Source organism: Pinus tabuliformis, chromosome 2_1 (genome assembly GCF_031772625.1).
Source record: "Pinus tabuliformis cultivar Carrire ecotype Pingquan chromosome 2_1, CPIR1, whole genome shotgun sequence".
NCBI classification, from domain to species: Eukaryota; Viridiplantae; Streptophyta; class Pinopsida; order Pinales; family Pinaceae; genus Pinus; species Pinus tabuliformis.
The window spans coordinates 647,852,938-647,872,894 of record NC_142299.1 but is presented as its reverse complement, the minus strand read 5'-3'; the positions used below and the strand labels follow the sequence as shown (position 1 = coordinate 647,872,894).

General features: G+C 39.1%; 1 protein-coding gene across 2 annotated transcripts in view; it reads left to right on the top strand.

Annotated features, from left to right (window-relative positions):
* The window catches only part of LOC149202248 (uncharacterized), a 207,304-nt gene that overhangs the window by 164,337 nt on the left and 23,010 nt on the right, over positions 1–19,957 (top strand). The window lies entirely within an intron of this gene.

Genomic DNA, 19,957 nt, shown 5'->3' with positions numbered 1-19,957 from the left:
ATCAAAACCTTCGAGAGATTCACTTGTACAAACACAACCCCAATCAATAATATACTTTCATATGTACATAATCAAATACAAACCTCCGGGGTCTTCCAAACAACTTGATGTTGCTTCTCAACTTTTCATAGTAAGACTATCAATTGAATCTCTGACAGAAGATTCCTCAATCATACACTTTCCTTTCCTACTTCCCATGCAACAACATATTCTCCGAAATTCATTCTTTAATCAAAACCAAGTTATGCCCTCCCTCTCAACTGGGGAGCATCTCTTTATCCAAACTCCCTCTTAATCTCAGGGAGATCAGCTTCTTCTTTTTGTCATCAAAGAATCTTTCATGGCTTCTAACCATTTTCATCAAAGTTATCATCATCCCCATCATGCTTATCACATCAACGAACATCTTCACCATATTGAAGATTGTGTACCTGCACAACTTAGATAGAAAGTACAACCAAATCTATAGAAGCATGAAGTTAGCCATATCAGAATTATGGAAGCATTTCAACCTTATACATCAGATACCCAAACTTAAACAAGAGACACATTCTCTTCAACATCTTGCTAGGGACTTTGTCATAAACCCTACACTACTTCATAACAACTTTCATTCCATCTAGGGTTTCAATGTTTCTTCCAAAGGTATGATATACCCTCCTGCAACATAAACCCTATAAACAATTCAAACAAATATAGATCTACAAGGCATCTAACAACTTTCAAAATTCACATGTTAGATTTTCCACTAGGGTTTCATACAAACCATAGATTTCATACAAGAGAATCAATCAAAACCAATTACAGCTTAGTTATTAACATGACCAACTTCCACTAGGGTTAGTTGTAAACCCTAGATTTTCAATCAAACATCAATCCCAATCAAAACTCAGATTTCAACAGTCTTACACAAATCTCAAATCATCATATTGTCATCATACATCAAAGTTTTTTACTTCTACTAAGGTTCAACTCCAAAACCCTAAAATTTCATTTTCACAATCTCAACAATCATTATATAAATAGATCTCAAATTGTTATATCACACATACTAGAGATTTTAACTACTACTAGGGTTTAGTTGTAAAACCCTAGATTTCCAAATATCTTCATCCTAAAATCTCAGACAAGGACTTATATTAAATCATAGGACTTATGACCATCAATAACTAGGTCAGTACACATATCTAGGAATTCATTATCATGCATAAGCTTATCATTTATTAGACATATACTGACCAAGCTAGGGTTTTGACCAAATGTACACATATATATACACCTAGGGTTTCATTCCTAGGATCTTGCTTTCATAACAAAGGTTTTGTTTATAGGCCCAACCAAACCCTAAAAATCTAGGGTTTCATAACATAGCAAAGCAAACCCTACTATTCCAAAAATTTCAAAGGTTCGAGATCTCAGACAAACATCATTCAGCCCTAACAAGTTAAGATTTCATGATCATACCGAAATCCCAATCATGACATCATCAACAAGAACTTCAAATAACATTTCACAGTATCCCTAAGTAGTTTAGGGTTTTAGGCATTCACATTATCATACCCTTTCGTTAGGGTTTTCCAGAGAACCGGTCTAGGGTTCTATAAAATCAATTAAGAATGGGAGTGGGGTAAATTTATCAAGTGATGAATCACCCAAGATAAGAATTAATATGATTCAATATAACTAGACACAACAATGTTAGTAAAAGATTGTCAAATGAATAAACACAATAAAGAATTCAATGTTTTGTAGTGGAAGGCATACCTTTGTTTCTTGACAAACCTTATCTTGGGTGGATTTCTTCCATACTCCTTGAGGATATAGCATATGTCTTCCTAATCAAGACAATAGAGGGAGAATGGTGATTAGTATTTAATATAATCAAAACTAAATGAGTAAATGAAACCAAAAACTAAAAGGAAATGAGCTACTTATCTTTGGGAGTTGTTGGGGGCTCCCTCCAAAGCTTAAGGGATACCTATAAACTTATAAAAGAAAAGGAAAAGTCTTTTCCCAAAACATGTTAAAACGTATAAATCCTAAACATGGGAAATACAAAAAATAGAATATCTAAGACTAAAATCAAAGGACTTAATAGTGTAAGTCCCTTATGCCAGATTCTTCGGTTTTACTTTCTTTAGGTCTCCTTCTTCATCAATGTTAGCATGATCTCTATTTCTCTTCTTATTCTTTGGATTGTCAGGACAATGACTCGTGTAGTGACCCTTCTTATGACATTGATAACATTCTACCTTGGACATGTCAACTTTCTTCCTTGGTCCTGTCTATTTCTTTCCTTGTGTTGAGAAATGTAGCCATTTGATACTCCTTCAGGATTGGCAACTACAGAGATCCTCAATCCTTCTTGACTGCAGGCAGTCCATAGTTCTTCAAAAGTGGGAGCTTCCTTCCAACTGTTAAGACCTGCATCAAATGCACCCCAAGTAGGTGGCAATCCTAATAAAGTAGTGATCACGAGTTCTTTGTCTGGAACAATTTCATCAATGGCCAAAAGATCATCCCTGATTCTTGCTTTCTTCGCAAAGAAGGAGGTCATTGTATCTTCTTTAGTCATCTTTGTGGTCCTTAGTTCATTCTTCAAGCTTGCCACTTGACCAATGTTCTTAATAGTGAATAACTTTGACAAGGCTTCATACATTTCCTGAGCATGATTGATGTTGGCTATAAATGGGACAAGATTGTCCTTTATTCCTTCTACCATTAGAGTCATGGCCACCAATTCTAATTCTCTGAATTTTACTTTGTCAGCATCACTAGAGTCATATGTAGGCTTCTTTACTTTTCCTTTGACCAAGTCTAGTACCTTGTTCTTTTCAAGGATGAGGTCAATCCTCTTCTTCCAAGACCTGTAGTTTGAGGCTCCTTCAAGTTTGTTCTCTCCCTTGATTGTGTTAGACATCTTCCTTGAATATAGTAAACTCCTTCCCTGAGATAATCGCTTTTGATGGTTCCTTGATCAAGTGCTTGAGACTGCCTTTTTCTTCTTTCTTCACCAAAGCTCTGATACCATGTTAGAAAATCAGAAAGGCAGAAAGATTTTCTTATTCTTGATAATTACTTGTGATGTTTTTGATTTGTTATTACGATTCTTTATATCTTCTTTCTTTTAGTTCATCAAGCAATTACCAAAGCAAAATCACATAAAACAATGGACACCAGATGTAGGCACTATGCCAGGGAAAAAACCCCCTCGAGGGGAAAACCCAGTCAAAAATTCTCTTCTTTTTAATAGTATTCTTTGAGACTCTTCACCCTAGACAAAGATCAAACCTTCCCTCCACACCAAGTTAGTCTCCTAGATCTTCGACCTCTCTTCTAGCAACTTCGACTATGTCGTAGCTTCTGATATCAGGTAACTTCCAACATCAACAAAACTTGGAAGATTTTGATCTCCCAATTTAGGGCACGAAACAGAGGGAGAGAGGCACCAAAATTTCATTTTTCTTCTTCTCCTTTGACTCCACCCAACTCGCACTTCCTTTGGCTTCCTAGCGTCGTACTTCACACTTCCCAACTTCCTTAGAGATATCGTACTTGCTTGAGATGAAGTGCTCCAAATGAATTTGACTTCTATTTATAGGCTCCAAAGGAGGTCGAATTGATGTCCTTAGGCCAACTTGATGTAGAGGATACATAAATTACATTTGACTCAATACTTAACCTTTTTACATGATTCAAAAGCCCACGAAGGGTCTCTTTAAAAGTACAATGACTCTTGTTGTCGCGCAGATTGACACGACAATGCTCAGACCGGGGGCTGTCACTCTGATCCCCGATCCCTCCGTTTAAGCCTGTCTCCCGCGGCTAAGGGGGGTAGACCCTATGATATGACGAAGACCAACTGTCGACCAGTTGGTTGGGAGACACGATATGATAAGCACTAAAAGGATTTAGAAGTTAAAAGACCAGTGCCTTATGGAGTAAATTTTTGATCGTTTAATTATCAGATGCTGCAACAATATAAACCATGCAGAGCAAGTACCTATCATGAAAGCTAGAACGACGAAAGATATTGATTGAAACAACAACGATTACCAAAACGAGAGAAGATGCTTAAACGATGATCCAGCGATTAAAGCTTCAAAAGATAAGATTCGATTTTAAACGCTAACCAGATATCACATTTATGCAGCTAAATTTTTTTAAAGATGATCATTCATGTACAGATAAACATTCATTCCGCATCGATAAATTTGAATTCTCAGCATGATAATTTCCTGAAAACAGCTGGATCTGGCAAAAGAAAATTTCCACAATATTTTTATACTTTTTCAATTTTTTTTTTTAAATGTTAATTAAAATATTAAAACTAAAATCTAAACTAAGCAAAATTTAAAATTTAGTCAAAATGAAACTAAACTAAATCTAAATTCTAAAGAAATATTATAAATGAATCCTAAACCTAAAAAATCAAAACTTAAATCTATTTTTATTTAAATTAAAATCTAAAATTATAAAATCAAACAAAACCTAAGTCTAAAACATAAACATTTTTTTTTTAATTTATAAGAAATCTAATAAAAGTCTAAACTGCAATGAAATACGATCAAACAAGAAACACGCTCAACTCTAAAACGATACGCAGACAAAATGACCGACCGGCGTAACCCTGGCTCAGCATAAAACAAAACAAAATTACTGAACGCGCGGAAAAAAATTCTTCGACAAGCACAGGTGATGGCAGACAGAAATGCGATTCGGTTTGAAACTTACCTGAGCACTGAACGATTCTAGCTTTGCAAACATTACCTGTCGGCGGCTTGAAATTGATTTGATTCTCTGCAAGTGATGGCGAACAAATGGAAATTTCGAGGGCTTTTCGACGGCAAGAAAGGGGTCACGGCTTTCTTACCCAGCCGACAACTGATATCTCCTTACAGCTTCGATTCCTCACACGCACGATGACATCGATCCGCAGACATTTTGCAGGTTCAATCAGTGTTGAAACGCGTGGGTATCCAAATCGTGGTGATTGTGGATCGATTTTGGAATGCAGGTGAAATGGCTGAGCCAGTTCTGCGTTGAATGATGTCGGACAACTTCGATTTAAACCTGGTTTTGCTGCGGGATCATCCGAACTGTAACAACTGTGCAGACTTTTGAGTTTTCTTGTCTTTTGGCTGCTCAGATTTGAGACGGCTTTGGTGACGGCAGAATTTCAATGGAGCAACTCTACAAAGACCGCTACAGAAGCTTGATCTAATTGCCAACGTGTATCTGCATCCTTCATTGCCTTGTGCGGGCTTCTCATGGCATAATGTTTCAGCCGTAGTACCAGCAAACAACAATGCTCTTCCTTTCAAAGCGTTTCAGCACCACCTTTGCCGGCAGAAAGTCACGCAGCTGGATTGCAGGTGGGGATAAGGTAAATACGCAAGTCTGGCAGTGCACTGGTAAAGAGAACACATTGACTAAAAATAGATTTGCAGGCTGGGCAGCTGCAATTGCAAGAAAACAAAACCCTATACCTGCAAACACAAAAGAAAACAAAACCCTAATGAAAACTGTATAAAGCAAAAAATTTGAAACCCTAGATCAGCTTGATTAATTTACAGATTTTGGCCCCTTAACAGCCAGATTCAGCAATAAGAACAGAGGTATTTTAAAGAACAAAAATTTTAGATTTTCACTATGAAGAACTTCAAAAAATCTCTCATGCAAATTAAAAAAAAATAAACTGAATGATAGACCCAGGATCAAATCCAACTGGGCTCAGCAAAAAATGCTTGCGGGAGTTGGCTGGTTCAGCCGAGAACTTCCCCAAACGCCCACCAATCTTCTTCGGTAAGGGTTTTCTGCACAGCTCAGAACAACCATCAGTAAAGAGGGCAAAAATGCTGCTAGATCCCAAAAGTAATGGAGATACCTGCCATTACTTCAGAAACCCTAACACCACTCAAACCCTAGCAAGTGAACAAGATACCTGTGCTCACAATACTCTACAATAAGCTATTATTAATGGCTGAAAAATAAAATATGCAGAAACTAAATTAGCTCACAGCACTTCCAGAGAGTAACACCAGCAAGATTTGGACCCCAAAGTCTTCTTTTATTAACCAGAAACAGATTACAAGAGAGCTTCTTCAGTACAAGACTCACAGATCCAATGATCTGAAATGACCCCTAGCACCCTACTTAAAGGAAATGATCCCAACGGCTAGTTCGAGTGATCCATGTCGAAATGATCTCGACCGTCGATGAGGATCAAGACATCTCTTAATCTCATCCGTCGGAATTGATAACTTATTATTAAAAATAATATTTTGCATGCATTCCCTCAAAATATTATTATTTTATTATTTAGGGTTTTTGCTTATTTTATAATTTTTTATTTATTTCATTTTTTAATTTTTCAAATTTTATTTATTTTTATTTATTTTATTATTTTATTTATTTTCTTAAATGGATCATCGAACTAAGCCTTTGGAAACATCTCCTAGGACCTAGGACTTAGGACTCATGAGGGGATTTAAAACATTTTCCAACCCTCAAGATGACTTTTACAATTTACATCTTAAGGGGGAAAACCCCTTTATCATAGACCCTCATAAATCACCCAGTTTCTGCGACACAACTATAATCTAGCAGATTAACACACTAGGATTCTCCTAAAGTTCTAATAACAAAATGCATCCCGGCTTTGGGGTCAGGCTAAAGGAAAACTCTGCCGATCATAGATCGGTGAGACGAAAAACCTTCCGGGACGTAGATTATCATTAGAAAGTTAGGTCCACCTAGACAATTTTACATAAACGACTCATATCTGCTAAGATTATTTACAATTCATACATGCAGACTGGGTTTACAAAAAAAAAATTGATCAAGCTGCTGATGACTGCAGGCTGGCACTGACACGTCGTTCAGATGCTACCCCTTTCTGCCAAGAAAAGAGGGGGTATACTGCAGGGGTAGTTGACCGGTAGTGGTCAACAACTCTATTGCCTCAAAATAAATCCTAGAATTCCTCAATGCGGACTTTGACCTAAAACATGGTGACCCATGCTTTGATTAGTCGAAATAATAATAATAATAATTCTTTTCTTTATTCTTTTGACAAGTACATTACAAGATGCCTCAAATATATTAAATGAAGACCGAACCTAGTTACATTTTCCAACAATAAATGTGCTTGAGAAGAAATTATTCTACATACTAGATTGTGAAGATGAAGAAGATCAATAATGGGAATCATAATAAGAGCTAGAGCTAGAAGAGACTACTCCAATAATATATTGCCATGCATTAGCTGACTTTAGTGCTCCATAAACCCCCAAGATAGAAGGATATATAAAAAAGAAAAAGGTAACAATGTTGATTGATTTAGATTGTACCCATAACTTCATCAATTACAAATTAGCAAATCTTAACTTCTTTGTATATCCAATACCAGAATTTCAAGTAATGATTACAGATGGAGGTATCATAAATTGTTTAGAGAAGTGCCATAGTATTAAGCTAAATATGGGGAAGTATTAATTAGATGGTCCCATGATTGCAATCCAAATGGGTGGTGTTGATGTTGCATTAGGGGTCCAATGGTTACAGTCAATGGGAACAATGGCCCTAACTTTCAAGATCTTTTCATGATATTTTCCTTAGAAAGAATAGAAATTGAGGTTAGAGGTATCCAAGGGAAATCCTCTAAAGTGATGAGCTCTAATAGCATGAAAAAATTGCTAAAAAAGGGACACCATGGTGTAATTACACAATTATGTTGATTAGATGTTCAAAGATCTATATCCTCTGCTCCATTGGATCTCCAAAACGTTATCTACAATCATTCCAAGGCATTTGGAGAGATGCTTAAGGGTCCTCCACTTGCTTGAGAATCAAGATCATGGCCATGTTATTCATTTGCAACTTGGAAGTGTACAACCTAAAATTAGGCGTTATACGTATCCATTTACACAGAAAAGTGAGATTGAGCATATGGTTCAAAAATGTTAGAGGATGGCATCATTCAACCTAGTAAAGTGATTTCTCTTCACTAGTGGTTATGGTTATAAAAAAGGATGGTTCGTGGTGTATGTGTCAATATTACAAGAAACTTCACAATATGAAAATCAAAGATAAGTTTCCTATTTTTGTCATTGATGAATTATTAGATGAATTGCATGGAGCAATTTTCTTTAGAAAGTTGGATCTTCATTCTAGATATCATCAAATCAAAATGAGGCACGAAAACATTCCCAAAATAGCATATAGAATATATGAAGGTCATTATGAGTTTTTGGTTATGTCATTTGGACTTAGTAATGCAACTTCAACATTCCAAAGCTTGATTATTTTCAAAGCCACCCTTAGAAAATTTGTGTTAGTATTTTTTAATGACATACTAACACCAAATCTTGGGAAGAGCATGTACAACATGTTGACAGGGTCTTAACTGTTAAAATATGCAAATGCGGTCAAATTCCACTTTGGACAGCTCACTTGATGAAGATAATGATTGCATTGAATTTGTCTTTTCAAGAGGACCAAAATCGACCTAAAGATCGCTCAAATCAAATAAGGGAAAGTGTATCTTATGAAGAAAAGCCCACGTGCATATTTGATAAGGTCAGTCCTAAAGCAAAGTGGACACCCTTGGAAAGCTATAAATACAAGTGACCTCTACCTCATTTGGACACAATCATGACACACTCTTCTATCTTGGTTTTTGGCTCGCATAGGTCTGAGGCTTGTCCGCAGAGAATCAGGTTTGCTCTAAGGTGAAATTCCAGAGTTTGAAACTCACATCTCGGGTTTAGGGTTTTTGGGCCTCAGTCGCAAGCATAACATAGGAAGGATTCGACCACAATCGGTTGCATAGAAGCTCATCAATGCAACTAGAGCCTTCCAGTCACACAGACAACTCTCTATCCATGCGACTGGGAGTTAGGGTTTGCGCGGTCTAGACCTGACCCCGATCGCTTGCATGCCAAGCTTAAGGGAGCGACTGGGAAGCTATAGTCACTAGCATGACTCCTACTCCTTGCGACCGGGACCTAAAAGATGAAGTCTTAGTCTTCCGAAGATTTTGCTCTGTGACCGCAGTGTTCGACAATCTACCGCAGACAGTGACAATTCATTATAAGTTTCTGAATCAGGGCTTTGAGTATAATCATTGTTGGGTCCATTCCATGGATGTTGTAATTGTTTTGTTGAATAGTTGTATAGATGAAGATATAGATCATTATACTCTCTTTTGTTGAATCATTTGATGACGATCTAATAAGAAGAAGAATTTGAAAGGGTTTTCCCCATAGTGGGTTTTGGCCCGTTCTTCGACTAATCCTGGTGTCTCTATGTGTGAATGTTTTTCTTCTATTGTTCCTTTATGTTTTGCTACATTGATGATGATGATATTGTTCTTTCTACATAGTTTCATATGTTGTTGAATAATGATGTAAATCTGAATAATGTTATGATGTTATGGGGTGAACTTGATGTGTTAATGAAGAAATGCAATTATCAAAGCAAATAACAATATATCCTGAAGAAAAATTAACATTAACATTATTGGAAAAACAATTATATGCAAATCCTTCCAACTGTGAGTTTGGGGTTGAAGAGTGGAATATTTGGGGCATATTGTATCCCATGAAGGTGTCAAAATGGACCCTAACATAATCAAAGCTATGAGGGAAAGGCCAATCCTTAAGACCTCAAAGAGACTTAGAGGATTCCTAGGATTGACTGGGCATTACCACAAGTTTGTCAAGAATTATCATTAAATAGTTGCACCTCTAACAAAATTATTGAATAAGGAAGCATTTTATTGGACTAAAGAAGAAACCAGAGATTTTTGTTGATTTGGGGTAGCATCGAAGGTGCTCTAGCCATGAAAATTGGTGGAGAGGCTAAAGCACATGAGATCTCCAAGACCCAAAAATGGTTTGGGCAGATTCTAACCGGTTTGGGAGATATTAAAATAATTAATATTTTTAATGGAGTTCCTAAGTCTAAACTTACGAGAAATAAAATATCAATAGGTATTACTATAAAACTAGGTTAGAAGGGTCCAAAATTCATGGATCAAACCAAATCTAATCTTAGTCGCTGAGTAGAGATTTAATCTCAGTCGTTGATGGACCAAAGAGAAGAGTATAAGAGGAGGCTTGAGGGTCAGTTGGAGAACACACCGAGAGAGATCAAGAACTTGATTTTCTAGGGAAGGTTTTGCTGAGGAAATTCAGTGAGTGATTAGAGTTGCAGCTGAGGAGCAATGAATACATAACAGAGAGGCAGAGTTAGTACTAGGAGGATCAGCGCAGCGTTGGGAGAGGGATGCAGAGCCAGCAAGAGGCCACACAGAGGCAACCAGGAGCTGTGCAGAGCTAGAGAGGGCCAGCGTGTGAGACACAGAGGATCCAGGGGCTGATGCAGAGGCTCCTGAAGCTAACGCAGAGCCCAGAGAGGCTAAGGCTAGGCCAGAGAGGCTGACGCAGTGCCTAGAGGCAGCGTTGGGAGCATTTCGTGGGATAGATTGAGAGCTAGAGAGCCGGATAGGGTGATGCAGTCCCTATCAGAGTGACGCAGAGCAGTAGAAGTTGCATTGTTGCTGCGGGATCGTTCATCCGGTGTATTAGCCGGAATATCTGTCTCCGACTAAGAGGTACTACTGCCGAGGGAATTCTATGTTGGGTGAGCCATTTCTGGCACCCGGGTTGTATTTTGAAACTGCATAATAATAAAACCCTCTGAATAGCTGCACCGGTTTTCCTGCATTGGGTTTTTCCTAGGACGTTAGTCCAAAAACAACAATGTCACTTGTGTGCTTGTTTACTTTTAGTTGATGATTTGTATGTGTTGATACTGTACTTGTATTTATTTTCAGTATTTACATGGTAAATAACTTGTTAAGTAATTGAACAAGTAGGAAGAAATAAATCAGAGAGTACAGGAAGAATTTCTAACAGGTTAAACTTAGAAATTCCAACATAGTATCAGAGCGTGGTCGCAGATCACAGGTTAACTGAAGGCATTAGCTGAGCAGAGCAGTGGTAGCAGAAAATAGTTGTCCCGAGTGACAGAAGTTGTTCCTAGCAGAAAGAAGCAAGGAAGGGTTGACGTAGAGTGCCTGCGTCATAAGTTCGAGCCAGGAGGAGGATCAACGCAATGGTAGAGTGGAGCAGACCTGACCTACACAGTGCTCGGTCATCTTTCTCAGCCAGGAAGGATTGACATTGTGGCCAAGAGGTGAGATTTTGCTAGTGCCGGGATTGCGCAGAGCTTAGAGGCTCAGTTCTTCAAGTTGCTGAGGTATAGGGGCCTGCGAATAATTTGCGAAGCAAAGACAGTGGCGTATTGTGGTCAGAACCGTACCTAACAGGACAAGACAAAGGAGGAGGGATTTCTAGAAAGGAAATCGAGACTCAGAGGGAGTCGAACCAAGGAGTTCCAGGAGGGAAGTAAAGAGACTCAGAGGAGTCGAAAGAAGAGCAGCAAGATGCAGTGAATGGGCTGAGAGATCAGGATAGACTGGATGGAGCTTCCAACTTCATAGTCTGGAAGGCCAGGATCTTGTCCATTCTAGACAGGTATCGCATCAAGCACTTCGCCTTGAAAACGATAGTGATCCCAGTTGACCCAGCTGAAAATGAGAAGTATGAGGAGGCAATGGCTAGGGCAAAGTGCATCATCCTTGATGGGGTCAAGGATCATGTGGTGCCGCATATTGCCGAGAAGGACACGGAAAATGAGATGTGGGAGGCCCTAAAGAAATTGTACTAGCATACTTCCGTGCAGAGGAAGATGTTACTTGAAAATCAGTTGTGGTCATACCAAATGCAGAAGGGAGAGCAGATAGATGTCTTCCTCGGTGGATTGAAGGAGATCCGTGATCAGCTAACTTCCATAGGGGCCATACCGGATCAGGAACTGATGGTGAAGACTGCATTGAACACAGTCTTAGAGGATTGGGAGGTATTTTTCCAGAGCACACTGGGCAAGATGAGCCTTCCGGATTGGAAGGAACTGTGGGCAGCTCTTCGTCAAGAAGAGATCAAAAGGGTGACCAAGGCATGGAGTAGTGGAAAAGGGGTCAAAATCAAGGAGGAAGAAGAAGATGCGGCTCTCACACCTGCGGGAAAGTAGGAGAAGAGAAAGAAGAAGGACCTCTCCAAGGTCAAATGCTTCCATTGTGGGGAACTGGGTCACTATGTGAACCAGTGGCCAAGGAAGAAGAGTAAGGGAGAGGCTTCTGAGACCAAGGCAGCGCCAGCGAGGGCAGAGAAATAAGTGGAGACAGATGACCACTGTGCTATCAGTGCTCATGCGCCACTTGAGAGGAAGTGGGGAGACATCGAACTATAGTTAGACAGACTATAGACGATGAGGGGCAGGATCCTTGAAGTACCCAACCTCTTGGATTATACCTTGCTACAGGAGCCCCGAAGAGAAGTAGCAGGACTGGTGGATGTCGGTAGAGAGGGTGCTACAGTGTAGGAGTCCCGGGATAGCATGAGGCAATAGTGCGAGATGCATGGAGTTGTTGCAGCAGCGCAGAGGTCAGTAGAGGGAGAACTTGTTAGCGGCAGAAGGAGCTTCAACATTGGGAGAGTCTCTAGCCTGACAGGGATGTCAGAGTTGGGTGGATCAGTTACTTACTTTTCAGTAACTGAGATGCAGTGCAGCAATTAGCACTGGCAGTGCTATGGGTAGCACGATGCAGCGTGAGGAGAAGGGGATGCAATGTAAATGCAGCAGTGGCAGTGGGAGAGCCATGGGCAGCAACACAAATGCAAAGGGAGCTGCCGTACGGATGCAGCAGTGGCAGTGGCAGGGCCATGAGTAGCAGTACATGATGCAACAGAGCAGAGGATGTTGGGTAGGGAGGCCTAGCATCATCACAGGGACCGATCCTGGATGATACTCAGTGAGGAGTATTATTAGAGCACAGTCCTCGTTAAGAGGGAGTGTTGATTTGGGATAGCATCGGATGTGCTCTAGCCACGAAAATTGGTGGAGAGGCTAAAGCATATGATATCTCCAAGACCCAGAAATGGTTTGGGCATATTCTAACCGGTTTGGGAGATATTATAATAATTAATATTTTTAATGGAGTTCCTAAGTCTAAATTTATGAAAAATAAAATATTAATGGGTATTAATATAAAACTGGGTTAGAAGGGTCCAAAAGTCATGGATCAAGCCAAATCTAATATTAGCCGTTGACTAGAGATTTAATCTCGACCGTTGATGGACCAATGAGAAAAGTATAAGAGGAGGCTTGAGGATCAGTGGGAGAACACACCGAGAGAGATCAAGAACTCGATTTTCTGGGGTAGGGTTTGTTGAGGAAATTGAGTGAATGATCAAAGTTGCAGCTGAGGGGTAGTGAATACATAGCAAAGAGGTAGAGTTAGTACCAGGAGCATTAGCGTAGAGCCGGGAGAGGGATGCAGAGCCAGCTAGAGGCCACGTAGAGGTAGCTAGGATCTGCGTAGAGCTAGAGAGGGCCAGCGTGTGAGACACAGAGGGGCCAGGGGCTGACGCAGAGGCTTCAGAAGCTGACGCAGAGCCCAGAGAGGTTGACGTTGGGCTAGAGAGGCTAATGCAATGCCTAGAGGCAGCGCTGGGAGCATTTCATGGGACAGACGGAGAGATGGAGAGCCGGATAGGGTGATGCAGTCCCTATCAGAGTGACGCAGAGCAGCATAAGCTGCATTGTTGTTGTGGGATCGTCCATTCGGTGTTTTATCTAGAATATCTGTCTCCGATTGAGAGGTACTACTGTCAAGGGCATTCTTTGTTGGGTGAGCCATTTCTAGCACCCAAGTTGTATTCTGAACTACATAATAATAAAATCCTCTGAATAGTTGCACCGATTTTCCCGCATTGGGTTTTTCCAGGGACATTAGTCCAAAAACAACGGTGTCACTTGTGTGCTTGTTTACTTTCAATTGATGATATGTATGTGTTGATACTATACTTGTATTTATTTTCAATATTTACATGGTAAATAAATTGTTAAGTAATTGAACAAGTAGGAAGAAATAAATCAGATAGTACAAGAAGAATTTCTAATGGGTTAAACTTAGAAATTCCAACACTTTTAAAAACTTAAAGAGTCTGTGTATAGCTCTCATCCTGGCCACACCTAACTTCATAGAAACCTTCTTTGTGGAGTGTGATGCCTCGAGCCATGGCATTGATGCAGTTTTAATGCAAGAAGGAAGGCCCCTTGCCTTTGAAAGTAGAAAAATTAAAGGAAAAAACTTACTGATACCCATCTATGAAAAAGAAATGTTGCCCATACTACATGCAGTTACGAAATCCATGCCTAATAGCAAGACACTTGAAAGTAAAAACAGATCATGATAGTTTGAAGTACTTCTTGGAACCAAGACTATCTTCCGAAGAGCAATAAAAATGGGTTACAAAGATTCTCAATTATGACTTTGAAATTATCTACAAAAGAGAAAACAATATTTGTGGTAGATGCACTCTCAAGGGAAGAGGAAGACAAAGGGCTCACTATGCATTATTTACATTCCAAAATCTGACTAGGTGGAAGAAGCAAGGATAGAATGGAAAATAGATGAGAAGGTATGCAAGGTCATTCAACAAATATAGGATGACCCCGATGCAGTGGAACATCTATGTGGAAGAATGATTTGTTGGGGTATCAATATCACTTATGTAAGAATTTTCAACAAAAACAAAAGGTCATCTTGGAATTACACACTTCTCTGGTAGGAGGACATTCAGGGTTCTTGAAAACATACCATAGGATCAAGAAATATATATATATATATATATATATATATATATATAAAGGTATTAACGTAGATGTGCAAAAATTTGTGATTGAATGTGTAGTATGGCAACAAAATAAGGGAGAGACAATCAAGACCCTAGGACTCCTACAACCATTGGCCATACCAAGCTAGCGTTGGGAATAAGTTTCAATGGAATTTATTGCAGGTTTACCCAAATATGAAGGAAAGAATGTCATTATGGTAGTGGTAGATTAAATGACAAAGTATGCCCATTTTTGCTCCCTTTTTTATCCTTTCAAAGAAAGTATAGTCGCAGAAGCATTCATGGAAAAGTCCAAAAGCTACATGGAACACTGAAGATTATTACGTGACAGAGATCCAATTTCCACTAGAAATTTTGGGACTGAACTATTTTCTTCTTTGTGTATTCAATTGGCTCACAGCTCATCTTACCATCCTCAATCTGATGGGAAAATTGAGATTGTGAATAAATGTTTAAAATGATATCTACATTGCTCTATGTCTATTAAACATACACAATGGGTCTAGTGGTTTCCCTTGGAAAAATGGTGGTAGAACACATCCTTCCATATTTCATCAAAAATGTCCCATTTATGGAATTTTATCAGTATCATCCTCCCTCCATGACATCATCTTTGAAAGGGAATATAAATACTCAAGCAATGGAGGAAGACATAGGGCTTAAACAAGAGGTTCTCAAACTATTGGGACAATTTGGTTATAGCACAAAATAGGATGAAATAAGAAGTTGATCAACATTGTAGTGAGAGGGAATTTGAAGTGGGGAAAAGGGTATTTGTGAGACTACAACCATATAAACAAATTTCCCTCAAGAAACAAAAGGAGGACAATAAATTAGCATCAAGGTATTATGGCCCCTATAAGGTGTTGTAGAGGATTGGAAGTATGGCTTACAAATAAGAGTTGCTTCCCTCTTCACATGTACATCTAGTATTCCATGTTTCTCGCTTAAAAAAGGTAATTAGTGACAAGATCCTAGTCCAAACTATTTTACCAAAGATTAATGAAAAAGGGAAATCATACTAGAACCATAAACAATCCTAGAAACCAAAATTAAGTAGCTAAGAAATATAGCAATTACTAAATATCGCATCAAATGGAAGAACCTACTAGTGGAAGCGGTGACATGGGAAGATGAGTTCATGTGGAAACACCTGCAGATAGTCAAGTGTTGAGGACAACACTTGCTTGAAGGGGAGGGGCATCTTGGTCAAGTGTTGAGGACAACACTTGTTTAAAGGGGAGGGACATCTTAATCCCTATATAAGCCCCATGTTAGCCATAAAATCCCTTATTAAGCTCTAGATATTGAGATATTACACTTCTATTATTATATTGTTAAGTCGGCTAAAACCTTTCATTGTACCATTTTATTATAATTGTACCCTTTGTCTACTATATATATAATAAGGAAACCTAAGTCTTAAGATTGTCAAATCTTGCCTTGTACATTATCTTCGTTGTAAAAGGAAGTTTCCCCCTCGAAGTGGAATGCAATTATTGGTTTCTTATCAATTTTGAAGGTGCATGGTTCATAGCATGTAGGCATTTTGAGCCAAAATTGTTAAAATTGGCAACTAGGGCCAAACTCCATGTGGGTCATCTTATTTATGGCAGCTGATATTTTTCTTGGATTCCTCTCGTCGAGAGGTGTAGGATTGATCTAACAATCATCCGATTTCGACATGTATTCATGGAGATATGACTTTATTTGTATTTCTTGACAATTTGTCGAGGTCGGCCAACAAGCCAAAGTGTGTGGCACATCCCCAACTTGTCCTCCACGATTCATATAAAAGGAGGAGACCTTGTGGCATTATTCCACTCATCTCACCACACATCTTCTCTCTCTCCTACGCATTAGAAGAGTCTCTCTCTCACACGTGTGGCTGAAGGAGGAGGACGCAGATCAGGTTTAGGGCAGCGTTGACTTAGGGCTGAACGTGAAGGACGCAGATCTGTTTTATGCATGCGTTGACCAGCATAGTGGAAGGTTTGACTGCGTTTTTGGGTTGGGCAGCCTCTCCTAGGCTAGCCGCATTGCTGGGCAGCCAAACGCTGGCCTGTTTGACCATGGATTTGACCAGCGTTGACTGGTTAGGGCTGACCGCAGGGCTGCAGTGCGTTGACTGTTGTTTGACCACATTTTGTGGACTGTTTTGGGCTGCTTACTATTGTTGTTGGAGGCCAAGTTCTCCTAGGTTGACTTGAGGTCAAATTGGGGCTGTTTTGACTAGCTTTGACTTTGCTGATTGTTGTTGTATTACTGCTGATATAAAATCACAGATTTGTGATATTGTACTATCTCTCTCTCTCTGCTGAATTATTGAAGAATATAGAAGAATTGATCAAAGGGTTTCCTTGCATTGGGGTTTGTCCCTGGCTAGCCGTCACATCTTGTGTCTCTTGTCTTGGCTTGTCTTTTGTCGATTTATTTATGTTCTATCAGCGTTTTACTTTATGTTAATATGATTGCTAAACTGTGAATTGACATTGGGCTAATAAAAAGAAATTGAAGTAAATTACTCTAAGCATAGAACATACCATAATTTAACAAAATTGCTCAATTAAAGAGAATTAATAAATATGCCAAATACATCCAATGAAGGCTCATCCCACAGTGAATATAAATAAGAAGCCTGCATGTGTGCAAGCATAAGAAAATTCTCTCATAAATTCCAAATAAAACTCCATGATGTGATCTCCAAGATGTAGTTGTTTCCTCAATAAATGTGCAAATGGCTAAGTATAAGGAGGAAGAGGTCAACATATCAAATAATAACCCTCAATCCATTTGCAAGGTGTAGATACATGCCAACTGACTCCATGGATGAGGGAATGGCTCCATCATCAAGTAATAACATACAAATAAAGATAGATATGCCTTCGAATGTATGCCAATAAGGGGAGTGCACTCCGCCTAGATCAATTTTCTATGTCATAATATAGCCATCCAAGTGTTAATAATCACCAAATAGGCTAGGACACTCACAGCATAGGATCAACCATGCCCAATAAAACCATAGAAGGTCTAGAAAACACTAACACATGAGAAGAAATAATTCACATAGAAACTTACAGTAATCCTTAGTTTATGGTTTCCCTATCCTGAAATGCACCAAAGTTCCATGAAATATGTGAACAAATTCAAAGTAAAATGCTCTAATACCCCTTATATACTAGATGTGTGCCTCCAACCACTGAAAACACACATACCACCATGATGCACAGATCCATCAATAATTACTAAGGCGTTCCATCAATAAGAGCCATAACATTCCACATCATCATCATCCAACCACTTGTGAGGATAGAAACATCATACATATATGCAAGGAGTAATAACATGACACTAATATAAGCCACATATAGTAGCAAGCATCATTATCAACTATTGTTAAGTTTAGGTTAACATGTTCTTTACTGAGGTTAGATACTTCATGAGCTCATTCATTATTACATTAATCCATTAGCAATCACATCAATCATTATCTTATAGCAATAACTGATGAAAGAACATGAATGCAAAAGACAAGCCAAGATAAAAGAACACAGTAATTGGCACAAGCCAGGGAAAAACCCCAAAATGGGGAAAACCCTTTCTCAATTCTTCTTTTATTAATATCAAAGGTTCAACAGAGAGAGAGTACAATGAAGACGTCTTGCCAATAGAGGATCTAATAACTTCTGAGAATGAAGAGCATACCAACAGCCCTAAATAAAAAAGGCATCCTTCTCATAATGGACCGATCCCATGACGTCCGCTCAAAGACCTAGGATCGAGGCAACCTTGTACCAATCACAAGAAGAAGCCTTAGATTAATTGTGTTGTTCCTTCAGATTGTTGTGGCTTGAAGAGAAGAGCCTCACTAGGCATTATGACCCCTAAAATAGGTGATTCAATCTGTTTTTGTAGCAGCTTCTATCATGTGGCCAAAACTTAGACATGGAACTAGCACAAAACCCCTTCTTACTTGGAGTAATACATGACAAAGGCTACACCCAAACTTGGCCTTATTTGATGTTCAAGAATCCGGTCTTGAAGTGACATGAAGGCCCATACAAACTACCCAGAAATTCCTTCAATTCCTATGATTATTTTTCATAAGTATCTTGGCCCTTGTGACAGAATAAGTAACCCAAAAACACTCCTGCGTCCTTCTTCTGAACCTGGCTACCTCAGATCTATGTGAGAGCTAATTTGATGATGTAGATAAGAGGTTGCAGGGTGCCTCTTATATACCATTTGACATGTTGATTTGACCTTATGAAGGAGAAGCCGACCTTGACATTTGGAGGCAAATTTAAATTTCAATTTTTCCCACCTTGATAAGATCATGACTTGTTAAATTTATTTTGAATAAATAAATATGTTTCCTTATCCAAATTTGGTGATCTTTAGGTCAATTTTGGTCCTCTCGAAAAGAGGAATTCAATGCCACAATTCTCTTCCTCAAAGGAGCTGTCCAAAGTGGGAATTGGCCCTAGTTTCCAATTTTAACACTCCCTCTCAACTAGGGAGAATCCCACCTGACAAACCAACAGCTATGTCACTGATCATCATGCCATCATGAACCATCTATGTATCTCGACTCTTCTCTGTTGAACACTGAAGTCACAATGAAGAAGAATTGATTGAGAGTGAGTTAGAAGACCTTACCACTCTCCACTGACAAAAGTTAGTCCAGAGGTAAAACCTCAATCAGACTTGATCCCAGATCAAGTTGAAGAACACCAAGCATCCTAGTCATAGGGAGTATGGCAGTACCCAACACGTCCATCAGTAGTGCTATGGTCCCTAATCACTTTTCCCAACACATTGGCTAGATGAGGGGTACTTCCCATGTGTCTCGGACTACATGGGTAGGATGATACTGAATCAATAACAGGGAAAGAATGTATCACATCCTGCTCACAACCACACGTAGGGAAAGGACGAACCACATCCTACATATGCAAATCACTGAGAGTAGGGAAAGAATGAACCACATCCTACAAACACAAGTTACAATCACATGTAGGGAAAAGACAAACCACATCTTACAAACACAAGTCACAATAATCAATCATAGGAAGGATCCTACACATGGGGAAAGGATGAACCATGTCCCATCGACATGTCAACCAATAATTGTAGGGAATGAGCATCCTACATGTGGGGAAAGGATGAACCATGTCCCATCGACATAT